General features: G+C 29.6%; 1 protein-coding gene across 1 annotated transcript in view; it reads right to left on the bottom strand.

The window, feature by feature from the left end:
- The window catches only part of LOC143239187 (semaphorin-2A-like), a 478807-nt gene that overhangs the window by 300524 nt on the left and 158515 nt on the right, over window positions 1–19768 (bottom strand). The gene's annotated exons all lie outside the window — the stretch shown is intronic.

Raw genomic sequence — 19768 nt, 5'->3', positions numbered from 1 at the left:
TGAAATAAGAGACTTCCATGGATTTGGAAAGTGTGAAAACTACCAGTACACTTTATTATTATACACATTAATGGGTTTGGTCGGAACACATTATATTCTGAATACACTTTATTATTATACACATTAATGGGTTTGGTCGGAACACATTATATTCTGAATACACTTTATTATTATACACATTAATGGGTTTGGTCGGAACACATTATATTCTGAATACACTTTATTATTATACACATTAATGGGTTTGGTCGGAACACATTATATTCTGAATACACTTTATTATTATACACATTAATGGGTTTGGTCGGAACACATTATATTCTGAATACACTTTATTATTATACACATTAATGGGTTTGGTCGGAACACATTATATTCTGAATACACTTTATTATTATACAAATTAACGGGTTTGGTTGGAACATATTATATTCTGAATACACTTTATTATTATACACATTAATGGGTTTGGTCGGAACATATTATATCCTGAATACACTTTATTATTATACACATTAATGGGTTTGGTCGGAACACATTATATTCTGAATACACTTTATTATTATACACATTAATGGGTTTGGTCGGAACACATTATATTCTGAATACACTTTATTATTATACACGTTAATGGGTTTGGTCGGAACACATTATATTCTGAATACACTTTATTATTATACACATTAACGGGTTTGGTCGGAACACATTATATTCTGAATACACTTTATTATTATACACATTAATGGGTTTGGTCGGAACACATTATATTCTGAATACACTTTATTATTATACACATTAATGGGTTTGGTCGGAACACATTATATTCTGAATACACTTTATTATTATACACATTAACGGGTTTGGTCGGAACACATTATATTCTGAATTTTTTGTTTGCTATTTTATTTCTCTTTACCCCACCCACCCCAGAAAAGAAAAAGAAAGATTCGATTTTGCTCAGTATACAAATATGTGATTTAATTGGACAAGGTATGGAAAATTTATGGTACATATATTAATTACTTTAGATTAAATAATATGGGTTTGTCTCATCTTTCAGGTTCGATAATTTTTACCAATTGATTAATTTAAAAGTAGCAAATGAACAATAATACATTTATCACACAGATCAATCATCCTTATTAGATTATTTAATCATTTAGTTTTAATAGTGTAAATTAAATCAATCTGTTCAGTTAAGGGCTGGTTGTTAATTTGTGAATCTGACGCTCTATAGATTATATTATTGAGAGTGTTCTGCACTGTCAGCCATGGGCGCGTTATAAAAGTGATAGACAGTCCCACTTCTTGGTACAAAGAGCCAATCAAAGCTCTTTGACGGTAGGTGTTGCTGGCTGGCTGCCTTCTCTGTGGTGATTAGTTCAAAAGTTAGGGAAAACTACACCAGAAACCTAGGGGTCACTGACTTGACCATTTAGTCTGAGTACACATAAAGGTTCAGGTGGCAAATTGCAACTCATGTTCAAAGTTTGTGACTTCACGAAGACATGACACATAAATTCACTAACAACAATTATAAGAACGGTTTAAAGAGGAAAGACGTCGTTGAATAAATTTACAGATGAAAAAATAAAGCGATCATAGTATGTGAAAAATAACACGAAAAGCAAGACACCATCAGTTTTCTCTGTATAAAAAATAACGGTAATTTGTTTTGACACTTACAACTAAACATGGTTAAAATATTTACCTGATTCGTATTTGCATTCAATCAAGCAGACTTTGATGTGTCTAGAAAAGTAAAGAACAACAATCACTTGGTGAAGCATTGTATTCTTCAGTTCTCAACCACAATCTGCATGTTAACAGTAATATCTAGGTAGGCTTAACGATACTCAGGAAATAATCCTGTACTAGATCTCTATTGTACATTGTAAAATACAGATAATCTTTGTTGTTTAATTCACATTTAAATGTTGCAGTTAAATAGTTTAGTGTTTTTACCTCTAGAACACAGTCTAAAACAGAAAAACTATGGCATTATACATCTAGAACACAGTCTAAAACAGAAAAACTATGGCATTATACCTCTAGAACACAGTCTAAAACAGAAAAACTATGGCATTATACCTCTAGAACACAGTTTAAAACAGAAAAACTATGGCATTATACCTCTAGAACACAGTCTAAAACAGAAAAACTATAACATTATACCTCTAGAACACAGTCTAAAACAGAAAAACTATGGCATTATACCTCTAGAACACAGTCTAGAATAGAAAAACTATAACATTATACCTCTAGAACACAGTCTAAAACAGAAAAACTATGGCATTATACCTCTAGAACACAGTCTAGAATAGAAAAACTATCGCATTATACCTCTAGAACACAGTCTAGAATAGAAAAACTATCGCATTATACCTCTAGAACACAGTCTAAAACAGAAACACTATGGCATTATACCTGTAAAACACAGTCTAAAACAGAAAAACTATAGCATTATACCTCTAGAACACAGTCTAAAACAGAAAAACTATGGCATTATACCTCTAGAACACAGTCTAAAACAAAAAAACTATAGCATTATACCTCTAGAACACAGTCTAGAATAGAAAAACTATCGCATTATACCTCTAGAACACAGTCTAAAACAGAAAAACTATCGCATTATACCTCTAGAACACAGTCTAAAACAGAAAAACTATAGCATTATACCTCTAGAACACAGTCTAAAACAGAAAAACTATAACATTATACCTCTAGAACACAGTCTAAAACAGAAAAACTATAGCATTATACCTCTAAAACACAGTCTAGAATAGAAAAACTATCGCATTATACCTCTAGAACACAGTCTAAAACAGAAAAACTATGGCATTATACCTCTAGAACAGTCTAAAACAGAAAAACTATAACATTATACCTCTAGAACACAGTCTAAAACAGAAAAACTATAACATTATACCTCTAGAATACAGTCTAGAATAGAAAAACTATCGCATTATACCTCTAGAACACAGTCTAAAACAGAAAAACTATAACATTATACCTCTAGAACACAGTCTAAAACAGAAAAACTATAGCATTATACCTCTAGAACACAGTCTAAAACAGAAAAACTATAGCATTATACCTCTAGAACACAGTCTAAAACAGAAAAACTATAACATTATACCTCTAGAACACAGTCTAAAACAGAAAAACTATAACATTATACCTCTAGAATACAGTCTAGAATAGAAAAACTATCGCATTATACCTCTAGAACACAGTCTAAAACAGAAAAACTATAACATTATACCTCTAGAACACAGTCTAAAACAGAAAAACTATGGCATTATACCTCTAGAACACAGTCTAAAACAGAAAAACTATAGCATTATACCTCTAGAACACAGTCTAAAACAGAAAAACTATAGCATTATACCTCTAGAACACAGTCTAAAACAGAAAAACTATAACATTATACCTCTAGAACACAGTCTAAAACAGAAAAACTATAACATTATACCTCTAGAACACAGTCTAGAATAGAAAAACTATCGCATTATACCTCTAGAACACAGTCTAAAACAGAAAAACTATAACATTATACCTCTAGAACACAGTCTAAAACAGAAAAACTATAGCATTATACCTCTAGAACACAGTCTAAAACAGAAAAACTATAGCATTATACCTCTAGAACACAGTCTAAAACAGAAAAACTATAACATTATACCTCTAGAACACAGTCTAAAACAGAAAAACTATAACATTATACCTCTAGAATACAGTCTAGAATAGAAAAACTATCGCATTATACCTCTAGAACACAGTCTAAAACAGAAAAACTATAACATTATACCTCTAGAACACAGTCTAAAACAGAAAAACTATAACATTATACCTCTAGAACACAGTCTAAAACAGAAAAACTATAGCATTATACCTCTAGAACACAGTCTAAAACAGAAAAACTATAGCATTATACCTCTAGAACACAGTCTAAAACAGAAAAACTATAACATTATACCTCTAGAACACAGTCTAAAACAGAAAAACTATAACATTATACCTCTAGAATACAGTCTAGAATAGAAAAACTATCGCATTATACCTCTAGAACACAGTCTAAAACAGAAAAACTATAACATTATACCTCTAGAACACAGTCTAAAACAGAAAAACTATAACATTATACCTCTAGAACACAGTCTAAAACAGAAAAACTATAACATTATACCTCTAGAATACAGTCTAGAATAGAAAAACTATCGCATTATACCTCTAGAACACAGTCTAAAACAGAAAAACTATAACATTATACCTCTAGAACACAGTCTAAAACAGAAAAACTATAACATTATACCTCTAGAATACAGTCTAGAATAGAAAAACTATCGCATTATACCTCTAGAACACAGTCTAAAACAGAAAAACTATAGCATTATACCTCTAGAACACAGTCTAAAACAGAAAAACTATAGCATTATACCTCTAGAACACAGTCTAAAACAGAAAAACTATAGCATTATACCTCTAGAACACAGTCTAAAACAGAAAAACTATAACATTATACCTCTAGAACACAGTCTAAAACAGAAAAACTATAACATTATACCTCTAGAATACAGTCTAGAATAGAAAAACTATCGCATTATACCTCTAGAACACAGTCTAAAACAGAAAAACTATAACATTATACCTCTAGAACACAGTCTAAAACAGAAAAACTATAACATTATACCTCTAGAACACAGTCTAAAACAGAAAAACTATCGCATTATACCTCTAGAACACAGTCTAAAACAGAAAAACTATAGCATTATACCTCTAGAACACAGTCTAAAACAGAAAAACTATAGCATTATACCTCTAGAACACAGTCTAAAACAGAAAAACTATAACATTATACCTCTAGAACACAGTCTAAAACAGAAAAACTATAACATTATACCTCTAGAATACAGTCTAAAACAGAAAAACTATAACATTATACCTCTAGAACACAGTCTAAAACAGAAAAACGCATTATACCTCTAGAACACAGTCTAAAACAGAAAAACTATAGCATTATACCTCTAGAACACAGTCTAAAACAGAAAAACTATAGCATTATACCTCTAGAACACAGTCTAAAACAGAAAAACTATAACATTATACCTCTAGAACACAGTCTAAAACAGAAAAACTATAACATTATACCTCTAGAACACAGTCTAAAACAGAAAAACTATAACATTATACCTCTAGAACACAGTCTAAAACAGTCTAAAACAGAAAAACTATAAGCATTATACCTCTAGAACACAGTCTAAAACAGAAAAACTATGGCATTATACCTCTAGAACACAGTCTAAAACAGAAAAACTATAACATTATACCTCTAGAACACAGTCTAAAACAGAAAAACTATAACATTATACCTCTAGAACACAGTCTAAAACAGAAAAACTATAACATTATACCTCTAGAACACAGTCTAAAACAGAAAAACTATAACATTATACCTCTAGAACACAGTCTAAAACAGAAAAACTATCGCATTATACCTCTAGAACACAGTCTAAAACAGAAAAACTATAACATTATACCTCTAGAACACAGTCTAAAACAGAAAAACTATAGCATTATACCTCTAGAACACAGTCTAAAACAGAAAAACTATAACATTATACCTCTAGAACACAGTCTAAAACAGAAAAACTATAACATTATACCTCTAGAACACAGTCTAAAACAGAAAAACTATAACATTATACCTCTAGAACACAGTCTAAAACAGAAAAACTATCGCATTATACCTCTAGAACACAGTCTAAAACAGAAAAACTATAACATTATACCTCTAGAACACAGTCTAAAACAGAAAAACTATAACATTATACCTCTAGAACACAGTCTAAAACAGAAAAACTATAGCATTATACCTCTAGAACACAGTCTAAAACAGAAAAACTATAGCATTATACCTCTAGAACACAGTCTAAAACAGAAAAACTATAACATTATACCTCTAGAACACAGTCTAAAACAGAAAAACTATAACATTATACCTCTAGAACACAGTCTAAAACAGAAAAACTATCGCATTATACCTCTAGAACACAGTCTAAAACAGAAAAACTATAACATTATACCTCTAGAACACAGTCTAAAACAGAAAAACTATAGCATTATACCTCTAGAACACAGTCTAAAACAGAAAAACTATAGCATTATACCTCTAGAACACAGTCTAAAACAGAAAAACTATAACATTATACCTCTAGAACACAGTCTAAAACAGTCTAAAACAAAAACTATAACATTATACCTCTAGAACACAGTCTAAAACAGAAAAACTATAACATTATACCTCTAGAACACAGTCTAAAACAGAAAAACTAAACTATAGCATTATACCTCTAGAACACAGTCTAAAACAGAAAAACTATAACATTATACCTCTAGAACACAGTCTAAAACAGAAAAACTATAACATTATACCTCTACACAGTCTAAAACAGAAAAACACATTATACCTCTAGAACACAGAACAGAAAAACTATAGCATTATACCTCTAGAACACAGTCTAAAACAGAAAAACTATAACATTATACCTCTAGAACACAGTCTAAAACAGAAAAACTATAACATTATACCTCTAGAACACAGTCTAAAACAGAAAAACTATAACATTATACCTCTAGAACACAGTCTAAAACAGAAAAACTATAGCATTATACCTCTAGAACACAGTCTAAAACAGAAAAACTATAACATTATACCTCTAGAACACAGTCTAAAACAGAAAAACTATAACATTATACCTCTAGAACACAGTCTAAAACAGAAAAACTATAGCATTATACCTCTAGAACACAGTCTAAAACAGAAAAACTATAACATTATACCTCTAGAACACAGTCTAAAACAGAGAAAACTATAACATTATACCTCTAGAACACAGTCTAAAACAGAAAAACTATCGCATTATACCTCTAGAACACAGTCTAAAACAGAAAAACTATAACATTATACCTCTAGAACACAGTCTAAAACAGAAAAACTATAGCATTATACCTCTAGAACACAGTCTAAAACAGAAAAACTATAGCATTATACCTCTAGAACACAGTCTAAAACAGAAAAACTATAACATTATACCTCTAGAACACAGTCTAAAACAGAAAAACTATAACATTATACCTCTAGAACACAGTCTAAAACAGAAAAACTATAACATTATACCTCTAGAACACAGTCTAAAACAGAAAAACTATAACATTATACCTCTAGAACACAGTCTAAAACAGAAAAACTATAACATTATACCTCTAGAACACAGTCTAAAACAGAAAAACTATAGCATTATACCTCTAGAACACAGTCTAAAACAGAAAAACTATAGCATTATACCTCTAGAACACAGTCTAAAACAGAAAAACTATAACATTATACCTCTAGAACACAGTCTAAAACAGAAAAACTATAACATTATACCTCTAGAACACAGTCTAAAACAGAAAAACTATAACATTATACCTCTAGAACACAGTCTAAAACAGAAAAACTATAACATTATACCTCTAGAACACAGTCTAAAACAGAAAAACTATAGCATTATACCTCTAGAACACAGTCTAAAACAGAAAAACTATAGCATTATACCTCTAGAACACAGTCTAAAACAGAAAAACTATAACATTATACCTCTAGAACACAGTCTAAAACAGAAAAACTATAACATTATACCTCTAGAACACAGTCTAAAACAGAAAAACTATAACATTATACCTCTAGAACACAGTCTAAAACAGAAAAACTATAACATTATACCTCTAGAACACAGTCTAAAACAGAAAAACTATAACATTATACCTCTAGAACACAGTCTAAAACAGAAAAACTATAGCATTATACCTCTAGAACACAGTCTAAAACAGAAAAACTATAGCATTATACCTCTAGAACACAGTCTAAAACAGAAAAACTATAACATTATACCTCTAGAACACAGTCTAAAACAGAAAAACTATAACATTATACCTCTAGAACACAGTCTAAAACAGAAAAACTATAACATTATACCTCTAGAACACAGTCTAAAACAGAGCATTATACCTCTAGAACACAGTCTAAAACAGAAAAACTATAGCATTATACCTCTAGAACACAGTCTAAAACAGAAAAACTATAGCATTATACCTCTAGAACACAGTCTAAAACAGAAAAACTATAACATTATACCTCTAAAAACTATAACATTATACCTCTAGAACACAGTCTAAAACAGAAAAACTATAACATTATACCTCTAGAACACAGTCTAAAACAGAAAAACTATAACATTATACCTCTAGAACACAGTCTAAAACAGAAAAACTATAGAACACATTATACCTCTAGAACACAGTCTAAAACAGAAAAACTATAACATTATACCTCTAGAACACAGTCTAAAACAGAAAAACTATAACATTATACCTCTAGAACACAGTCTAAAACAGAAAAACTATAACATTATACCTCTAGAACACAGTCTAAAACAGAAAAACTATAGCATTATACCTCTAGAACACAGTCTAAAACAGAAAAACTATAGCATTATACCTCTAGAACACAGTCTAAAACAGAAAAACTATAACATTATACCTCTAGAACACAGTCTAAAACAGAAAAACTATAACATTATACCTCTAGAACACAGTCTAAAACAGAAAAACTATAACATTATACCTCTAGAACACAGTCTAAAACAGAAAAACTATAACATTATACCTCTAGAACACAGTCTAAAACAGAAAAACTATAACATTATACCTCTAGAACACAGTCTAAAACAGAAAAACTATAGCATTATACCTCTAGAACACAGTCTAAAACAGAAAAACTATAGCATTATACCTCTAGAACACAGTCTAAAACAGAAAAACTATAACATTATACCTCTAGAACACAGTCTAAAACAGAAAAACTATAACATTATACCTCTAGAACACAGTCTAAAACAGAAAAACTATCGCATTATACCTCTAGAACACAGTCTAAAACAGAAAAACTATAACATTATACCTCTAGAACACAGTCTAAAACAGAAAAACTATAACATTATACTACAGTCTAAAACAGAAAAACTATAGCATTATACCTCTAGAACACAGTCTAAAACAGAAAAACTATAACATTATACCTCTAGAACACAGTCTAAAACAGAAAAACTATAACATTATACCTCTAGAACACAGTCTAAAACAGAAAAACTATAGCATTATACCTCTAGAACACAGTCTAAAACAGAAAAACTATAACATTATACCTCTAGAACACAGTCTAAAACAGAAAAACTATAACATTATACCTCTAGAACACAGTCTAAAACAGAAAAACTATAACATTATACCTCTAGAACACAGTCTAAAACAGAAAAACTATAACATTATACCTCTAGAACACAGTCTAAAACAGAAAAACTATAGCATTATACCTCTAGAACACAGTCTAAAACAGAAAAACTATAACATTATACCTCTAGAACACAGTCTAAAACAGAAAAACTATAACATTATACCTCTAGAACACAGTCTAAAACAGAAAAACTATAACATTATACCTCTAGAACACAGTCTAAAACAGAAAAACTATAACATTATACCTCTAGAACACAGTCTAAAACAGAAAAACTATAACATTATACCTCTAGAACACAGTCTAAAACAGAAAAACTATAACATTATACCTCTAGAACACAGTCTAAGACAGAAAAACTATAACATTATACCTCTAGAACACAGTCTAAAACAGAAAAACTATAACATTATACCTCTAGAACACAGTCTAAAACAGAAAAACTATAACATTATACCTCTAGAACACAGTCTAAAACAGAAAAACTATAACATTATACCTCTAGAACACAGTCTAAAACAGAAAAACTATAACATTATACCTCTAGAACACAGTCTAAAACAGAAAAACTATAACATTATACCTCTAGAACACAGTCTAAAACAGAAAAACTATAACATTATACCTCTAGAACACAGTCTAAAACAGAAAAACTATAGCATTATACCTCTAGAACACAGTCTAAAACAGAAAAACTATAACATTATACCTCTAGAACACAGTCTAAAACAGAAAAACTATAACATTATACCTCTAGAACACAGTCTAAAACAGAAAAACTATAGCATTATACCTCTAGAACACAGTCTAAAACAGAAAAACTATAACATTATACCTCTAGAACACAGTCTAAAACAGAAAAACTATAACATTATACCTCTAGAACACAGTCTAAAACAGAAAAACTATAACATTATACCTCTAGAACACAGTCTAAAACAGAAAAACTATAACATTATACCTCTAGAACACAGTCTAAAACAGAAAAACTATAACATTATACCTCTAGAACACAGTCTAAAACAGAAAAACTATAACATTATACCTCTAGAACACAGTCTAAAACAGAAAAACTATAGCATTATACCTCTAGAACACAGTCTAAAACAGAAAAACTATAACATTATACCTCTAGAACACAGTCTAAAACAGAAAAACTATAACATTATACCTCTAGAACACAGTCTAGAAAAGTCTAAAACAGAAAAACTATAACATTATACCTCTAGAACACAGTCTAAAACAGAAAAACTATAGCATTATACCTCTAGAACACAGTCTAAAACAGAAAAACTATAACATTATACCTCTAGAACACAGTCTAAAACAGAAAAACTATAACATTATACCTCTAGAACACAGTCTAAAACAGAAAAACTATAACATTATACCTCTAGAACACAGTCTAAAACAGAAAAACTATAACATTATACCTCTAGAACACAGTCTAAAACAGAAAAACTATAAGCATTATACCTCTAGAACACAGTCTAAAACAGAAAAACTATAACATTATACCTCTAGAACACAGTCTAAAACAGAAAAACTATAACATTATACCTCTAGAACACAGTCTAAAACAGAAAAACTATAACATTATACCTCTAGAACACAGTCTAAAACAGAAAAACTATAACATTATACCTCTAGAACACAGTCTAAAACAGAAAAACTATAACATTATACCTCTAGAACACAGTCTAAAACAGAAAAACTATAACATTATACCTCTAGAACACAGTCTAAAACAGAAAAACTATAACATTATACCTCTAGAACACAGTCTAAAACAGAAAAACTATAGCATTATACCTCTAGAACACAGTCTAAAACAGAAAAACTATAACATTATACCTCTAGAACACAGTCTAAAACAGAAAAACTATAACATTATACCTCTAGAACACAGTCTAAAACAGAAAAACTATCGCATTATACCTCTAGAACACAGTCTAAAACAGAAAAACTATAACATTATACCTCTAGAACACAGTCTAAAACAGAAAAACTATAACATTATACCTCTAGAACACAGTCTAAAACAGAAAAACTATAACATTATACCTCTAGAACACAGTCTAAAACAGAAAAACTATAACATTATACCTCTAGAACACAGTCTAAAACAGAAAAAAAAACTATAACATTATACCTCTAGAACACAGTCTAAAACAGAAAAACTATAACATTATACCTCTAGAACACAGTCTAAAACAGAAAAACTATAACATTATACCTCTAGAACACAGTCTAAAACAGAAAAAAAACTATAGAACATTATACCTCTAGAACACAGTCTAAAACAGAAAAACTATAACATTATACCTCTAGAACACAGTCTAAAACAGAAAAACTATAACATTATACCTCTAGAACACAGTCTAAAACAGAAAAACTATAACATTATACCTCTAGAACACAGTCTAAAAAGAGAAAACTATAACATTATACCTCTAGAACACAGTCTAAAACAGAAAAACTATCGCATTATACCTCTAGAACACAGTCTAAAACAGAAAAACTATAACATTATACCTCTAGAACACAGTCTAAAACAGAAAAACTATAACATTATACCTCTAGAACACAGTCTAAAACAGAAAAACTATAACATTATACCTCTAGAACACAGTCTAAAACAGAAAAACTATAACATTATACCTCTAGAACACAGTCTAAAACAGAAAAACTATAGCATTATACCTCTAGAACACAGTCTAAAACAGAAACACAGTCTAAAACAGAAAAACTATAGCATTATACCTCTAGAACACAGTCTAAAACAGAAAAACTATAACATTATACCTCTAGAACACAGTCTAAAACAGAAAAACTATAACATTATACCTCTAGAACACAGTCTAAAACAGAAAAACTATAACATTATACCTCTAGAACACAGTCTAAAACAGAAAAACTATAACATTATACCTCTAGAACACAGTCTAAAACAGAAAAACTATAACATTATACCTCTAGAAAAGTCTAAAACAGAAAAACTATAACATTATACCTCTAGAACACAGTCTAAAACAGAAAAACTATAACATTATACCTCTAGAACACAGTCTAAAACAGAAAAACATAACATTATACCTCTAGAAACAGTCTAAAACAGAAAAACTATAACATTATACCTCTAGAACACAGTCTAAAACAGAAAAACTATAACATTATACCTCTAGAACACAGTCTAAAACAGAAAAACTATAACATTATACCTCTAGAACACAGTCTAAAACAGAAAAACTATAACATTATACCTCTAGAACACAGTCTAAAACAGAAAAACTATAACATTATACCTCTAGAACACAGTCTAAAACAGAAAAACTATAGCATTATACCTCTAGAACACAGTCTAAAACAGAAAAACTATAACATTATACCTCTAGAACACAGTCTAAAACAGAAAAACTATAACATTATACCTCTAGAACACAGTCTAAAACAGAAAAACTATAACATTATACCTCTAGAACACAGTCTAAAACAGAAAAACTATAACATTATACCTCTAGAACACAGTCTAAAACAGAAAAACTATAACATTATACCTCTAGAACACAGTCTAAAACAGAAAAACTATAACATTATACCTCTAGAACACAGTCTAAAACAGAAAAACTATAGCATTATACCTCTAGAACACAGTCTAAAACAGAAAAACTATAACATTATACCTCTAGAACACAGTCTAAAACAGAAAAACTATAACATTATACCTCTAGAACACAGTCTAAAACAGAAAAACTATAGCATTATACCTCTAGACAGTCTAAAACAGAAAAACTATAACATTATACCTCTAGAACACAAAAAAGAAAAACTATAACATTATACCTCTAGAACACAGTCTAAAACAGAAAAACTATAGCATTATACCTCTAGAACACAGTCTAAAACAGAAAAACTATAACATTATACCTCTAGAACACAGTCTAAAACAGAAAAACTATAACATTATACCTCTAGAACACAGTCTAAAACAGAAAAACTATAACATTATACCTCTAGAACACAGTCTAAAACAGAAAAACTATAACATTATACCTCTAGAACACAGTCTAGAAACAGTCTAAAACAGAAAAACTAAACTAGAACACAGTCTAAAACAGAAAAACTATAACATTATACCTCTAGAACACAGTCTAAAACAGAAAAACTATAACATTATACCTCTAGAACACAGTCTAAAACAGAAAAACTATAGCATTATACCTCTAGAACACAGTCTAAAACAGAAAAACTATAACATTATACCTCTAGAACACAGTCTAAAACAGAAAAACTATAACATTATACCTCTAGAAAACTATACTACATTATACCTCTAGAACACAGTCTAAAACAGAAAAACTATAGCATTATACCTCTAGAACACAGTCTAAAACAGAAAAACTATAACATTATACCTCTAGAACACAGTCTAAAACAGAAAAACTATAACATTATACCTCTAGAACACAGTCTAAAACAGAAAAACTATAACATTATACCTCTAGAACACAGTCTAAAACAGAAAAACTATAACATTATACCTCTAGAACACAGTCTAAAACAGAAAAACTATCGCATTATACCTCTAGAACACAGTCTAAAACAGAAAAACTATAACATTATACCTCTAGAACACAGTCTAAAACAGTCTAAAACAGAAAAACTATAACATTATACCTCTAGAACACAGTCTAAAACAGAAAAACTATACCTCTAGAACACATTATACCTCTAGAACACAGTCTAAAACAGAAAAACTATAACATTATACCTCTAGAACACAGTCTAAAACTAGAAAAACTATAACATTATACCTCTAGAACACAGTCTAAAACAGAAAAACTATAACATTATACCTCTAGAACACAGTCTAAAACAACATTATACCTCTAGAAAACTATATAGCATTATACCTCTAGAACACAGTCTAAAACAGAAAAACTATAACATTATACCTCTAGAACACAGTCTAAAACAGAAAAACTATAACATTATACCTCTAGAACACAGTCTAAAACAGAAAAACTATAACATTATACCTCTAGAACACAGTCTAAAACAGAAAAACTATAACATTATACCTCTAGAACACAGTCTAAAACAGAAAAACTATAACATTATACCTCTAGAACACAGTCTAAAACAGAAAAACTATAACATTATACCTCTAGAACACAGTCTAAAACAGAAAAACTATAACATTATACCTCTAGAACACAGTCTAAAACAGAAAAACTATAACATTATACCTCTAGAACACAGTCTAAAACAGAAAAACTATAACATTATACCTCTAGAACACAGTCTAAAACAGAAAAACTATAACATTATACCTCTAGAACACAGTCTAAAACAGAAAAACTATAGCATTATACCTCTAGAACACAGTCTAAAACAGAAAAACTATAACATTATACCTCTAGAACACAGTCTAAAACAGAAAAACTATAACATTATACCTCTAGAACACAGTCTAAAACAGAAAAACTATAACATTATACCTCTAGAACACAGTCTAAAACAGAAAAACTATAACATTATACCTCTAGAACACAGTCTAAAACAGAAAAACTATAACATTATACCTCTAGAACACAGTCTAAAACATTATACCTCTAGAAAACAGTCTAAAACAGAAAAACTATAGCATTATACCTCTAGAACTAGAACACAGTCTAAAACAGAAAAACTATAACATTATACCTCTAGAACACAGTCTAAAACAGAAAAACTATCGCATTATACCTCTAGAACACAGTCTAAAACAGAAAAACTATAACATTATACCTCTAGAACACAGTCTAAAACAGAAAAACTATAACATTATACCTCTAGAACACAGTCTAAAACAGAAAAACTATAACATTATACCTCTAGAACACAGTCTAAAACAGAAAAACTATAACATTATACCTCTAGAACACAGTAAAACAGAAAAACTATAACATTATACCTCTAGAACACAGTCTAAAACTAGAAAAACTATAACATTATACCTCTAGAACACAGTCTAAAACAGAAAAACTATAACATTATACCTCTAGAACACAGTCTAAAACAGAAAAACTATCGCATTATACCTCTAGAACACAGTCTAAAACAGAAAAACTATAACATTATACCTCTAGAACACAGTCTAAAACAGAAAAACTATAGCATTATACCTCTAGAACACAGTCTAAAACAGAAAAACTATAACATTATACCTCTAGAACACAGTCTAAAACAGAAAAACTATAACATTATACCTCTAGAACACAGTCTAAAACTAGAAAAACTATAGCATTATACCTCTAGAACACAGTCTAAAACAGAAAAACTATAACATTATACCTCTAGAACACAGTCTAAAACAGAAAAACTATAACATTATACCTCTAGAACACAGTCTAAAACAGAAAAACTATAGCATTATACCTCTAGAACACAGTCTAAAACAGAAAAACTATAACATTATACCTCTAGAACACAGTCTAAAACAGAAAAACTATAACATTATACCTCTAGAACACAGTCTAAAACAGAAAAACTATAACATTATACCTCTAGAACACAGTCTAAAACAGAAAAACTATAACATTATACCTCTAGAACACAGTCTAAAACAGAAAAACTATAACATTATACCTCTAGAACACAGTCTAAAACAGAAAAACTATAGCATTATACCTCTAGAACACAGTCTAAAACAGAAAAACTATAGCATTATACCTCTAGAACACAGTCTAAAACAGAAAAACTATAACATTATACCTCTAGAACACAGTCTAAAACAGAAAAACTATAACATTATACCTCTAGAACACAGTCTAAAACAGAAAAACTATCGCATTATACCTCTAGAACACAGTCTAAAACAGAAAAACTATAACATTATACCTCTAGAACACAGTCTAAAACAGAAAAACTATAACATTATACCTCTAGAACACAGTCTAAAACAGAAAAACTATAACATTATACCTCTAGAACACAGTCTAAAACAGAAAAACTATAACATTATACCTCTAGAACACAGTCTAAAACAGAAAAACTATAACATTATACCTCTAGAACACAGTCTAAAACAGAAAAACTATAACATTATACCTCTAGAACACAGTCTAAAACAGAAAAACTATAACATTATACCTCTAGAACACAGTCTAAAACAGAAAAACATAACATTATACCTCTAGAAACAGAAAAACTATAACATTATACCTCTAGAACACAGTCTAAAACAGAAAAACTATAACATTATACCTCTAGAACACAGTCTAAAACAGAAAAACTATAACATTATACCTCTAGAACACAGTCTAAAACAGCATTATAAAACTATAACATTATACCTCTAGAACACAGTCTAAAACAGAAAAACTATCGCATTATACCTCTAGAACACAGTCTAAAACAGAAAAACTATAACATTATACCTCTAGAACACAGTCTAAAACAGAAAAACTATAGCATTATACCTCTAGAACACAGTCTAAAACAGAAAAACTATAACATTATACCTCTAGAACACAGTCTAAAACAGAAAAACTATAACATTATACCTCTAGAACACAGTCTAAAACAGAAAAACTATAACATTATACCTCTAGAACACAGTCTAAAACAGAAAAACTATAACATTATACCTCTAGAACACAGTCTAAAACAGAAAAACTATAACATTATACCTCTAGAACACAGTCTAAAACAGAAAAACTATAACATTATACCTCTAGAACACAGTCTAAAACAGAAAAACTATAACATTATACCTCTAGAACACAGTCTAAAACAGAAAAACTATAACATTATACCTCTAGAACACAGTCTAAAACAGAAAAACTATAACATTATACCTCTAGAACACAGTCTAAAACAGAAAAACTATAACATTATACCTCTAGATCGCATTATACCTCTAGAACACAGTCTAAAACAGAAAAACTATAACATTATACCTCTAGAACACAGTCTAAAACAGAAAAACTATAACATTATACCTCTAGAACACAGTCTAAAACAGAAAAACTATAACATTATACCTCTAGAACACAGTCTAAAACAGAAAAACTATAGCATTATACCTCTAGAACACAGTCTAAAACAGAAAAACTATAACATTATACCTCTAGAACACAGTCTAAAACAGAAAAACTATAACATTATACCTCTAGAACACAGTCTAAAACAGAAAAACTATAGCATTATACCTCTAGAACACAGTCTAAAACAGAAAAACTATCGCATTATACCTCTAGAACACAGTCTAAAACAGAAAAACTATAACATTATACCTCTAGAACACAGTCTAAAACAGAAAAACTATAACATTATACCTCTAGAACACAGTCTAAAACAGAAAAACTATAACATTATACCTCTAGAACACAGTCTAAAACAGAAAAACTATAACATTATACCTCTAGAACACAGTCTAAAACAGAAAAACTATAACATTATACCTCTAGAACACAGTCTAAAACAGAAAAACTATAGCATTATACCTCTAGAACACAGTCTAAAACAGAAAAACTATAACATTATACCTCTAGAACACAGTCTAAAACAGAAAAACTATAACATTATACCTCTAGAACACAGTCTAAAACAGAAAAACTATAACATTATACCTCTAGAACACAGTCTAAAACAGAAAAACTATAACATTATACCTCTAGAACACAGTCTAAAACAGAAAAACTATAACATTATACCTCTAGAACACAGTCTAAAACAGAAAAACTATAACATTATACCTCTAGAACACAGTCTAAAACAGAAAAACTATACTACATTATACCTCTAGAACACAGTCTAAAACAGAAAAACTATAACATTATACCTCTAGAACACAGTCTAAAACAGAAAAACTATAACATTATACCTCTAGAACACAGTCTAAAACAGAAAAACTATAACATTATACCTCTAGAACACAGTCTAAAACAGAAAAACTATAACATTATACCTCTAGAACACAGTCTAAAACAGAAAAACTATAGCATTATACCTCTAGAACACAGTCTAAAACAGAAAAACTATAACATTATACCTCTAGAACACAGTCTAAAACAGAAAAACTATAACATTATACCTCTAGAACACAGTCTAAAACAGAAAAACTATCATTATACCTCTAGAACACAGTCTAAAACAGAAAAACTATAACATTATACCTCTAGAACACAGTCTAAAACAGAAAAACTATAACATTATACCTCTAGAACACAGTCTAAAACAGAAAAACTACTCGCATTATACCTCTAGAACACAGTCTAAAACAGAAAAACTATAACATTATACCTCTAGAACACAGTCTAAAACAGAAAAACTATAGCATTATACCTCTAGAACACAGTCTAAAACAGAAAAACTATAACATTATACCTCTAGAACACAGTCTAAAACAGAAAAACTATAACATTATACCTCTAGAACACAGTCTAAAACAGAAAAACTATAACATTATACCTCTAGAACACAGTCTAAAACAGAAAAACTATAACATTATACCTCTAGAACACAGTCTAAAACAGAAAAACTATAGCATTATACCTCTAGAACACAGTCTAAAACAGAAAAACTATAACATTATACCTCTAGAACACAGTCTAAAACAGAAAAACTATAACATTATACCTCTAGAACACAGTCTAAAACAGAAAAACTATAACATTATACCTCTAGAACACAGTCTAAAACAGAAAAACTATAACATTATACCTCTAGAACACAGTCTAAAACAGAAAAACTATAACATTATACCTCTAGAACACAGTCTAAAACAGAAAAACTATAACATTATACCTCTAGAACACAGTCTAAAACAGAAAAACTATAACATTATACCTCTAGAACACAGTCTAAAACAGAAAAACTATAGCATTATACCTCTAGAACACAGTCTAAAACAGAAAAACTATAGCATTATACCTCTAGAACACAGTCTAAAACAGAAAAACTATAACATTATACCTCTAGAACACAGTCTAAAACAGAAAAACTATAACATTATACCTCTAGAACACAGTCTAAAACAGAAAAACTATAACATTATACCTCTAGAACACAGTCTAAAACAGAAAAACTATAACATTATACCTCTAGAACACAGTCTAAAACAGAAAAACTATAACATTATACCTCTAGAACACAGTCTAAAACAGAAAAACTATAACATTATACCTCTAGAACACAGTCTAAAACAGAAAAACTATAACATTATACCTCTAGAACACAGTCTAAAACAGAAAAACTATAACATTATACCTCTAGAACACAGTCTAAAACAGAAAAACTATAACATTATACCTCTAGAACACAGTCTAAAACAGAAAACTATAACATTATACCTCTAGAACACAGTCTAAAACAGAAAAACTATAACATTATACCTCTAGAACACAGTCTAAAACAGAAAAACTATAACATTATACCTCTAGAACACAG

The sequence above is a fragment of the Tachypleus tridentatus genome, chromosome 13 (assembly GCF_004210375.1).
Source record: "Tachypleus tridentatus isolate NWPU-2018 chromosome 13, ASM421037v1, whole genome shotgun sequence".
Lineage (NCBI taxonomy): Eukaryota > Metazoa > Arthropoda > Merostomata > Xiphosura > Limulidae > Tachypleus > Tachypleus tridentatus.
Note: the sequence above shows the minus strand (reverse complement) of the source record. Positions and strands in the feature narration are given on the sequence as shown.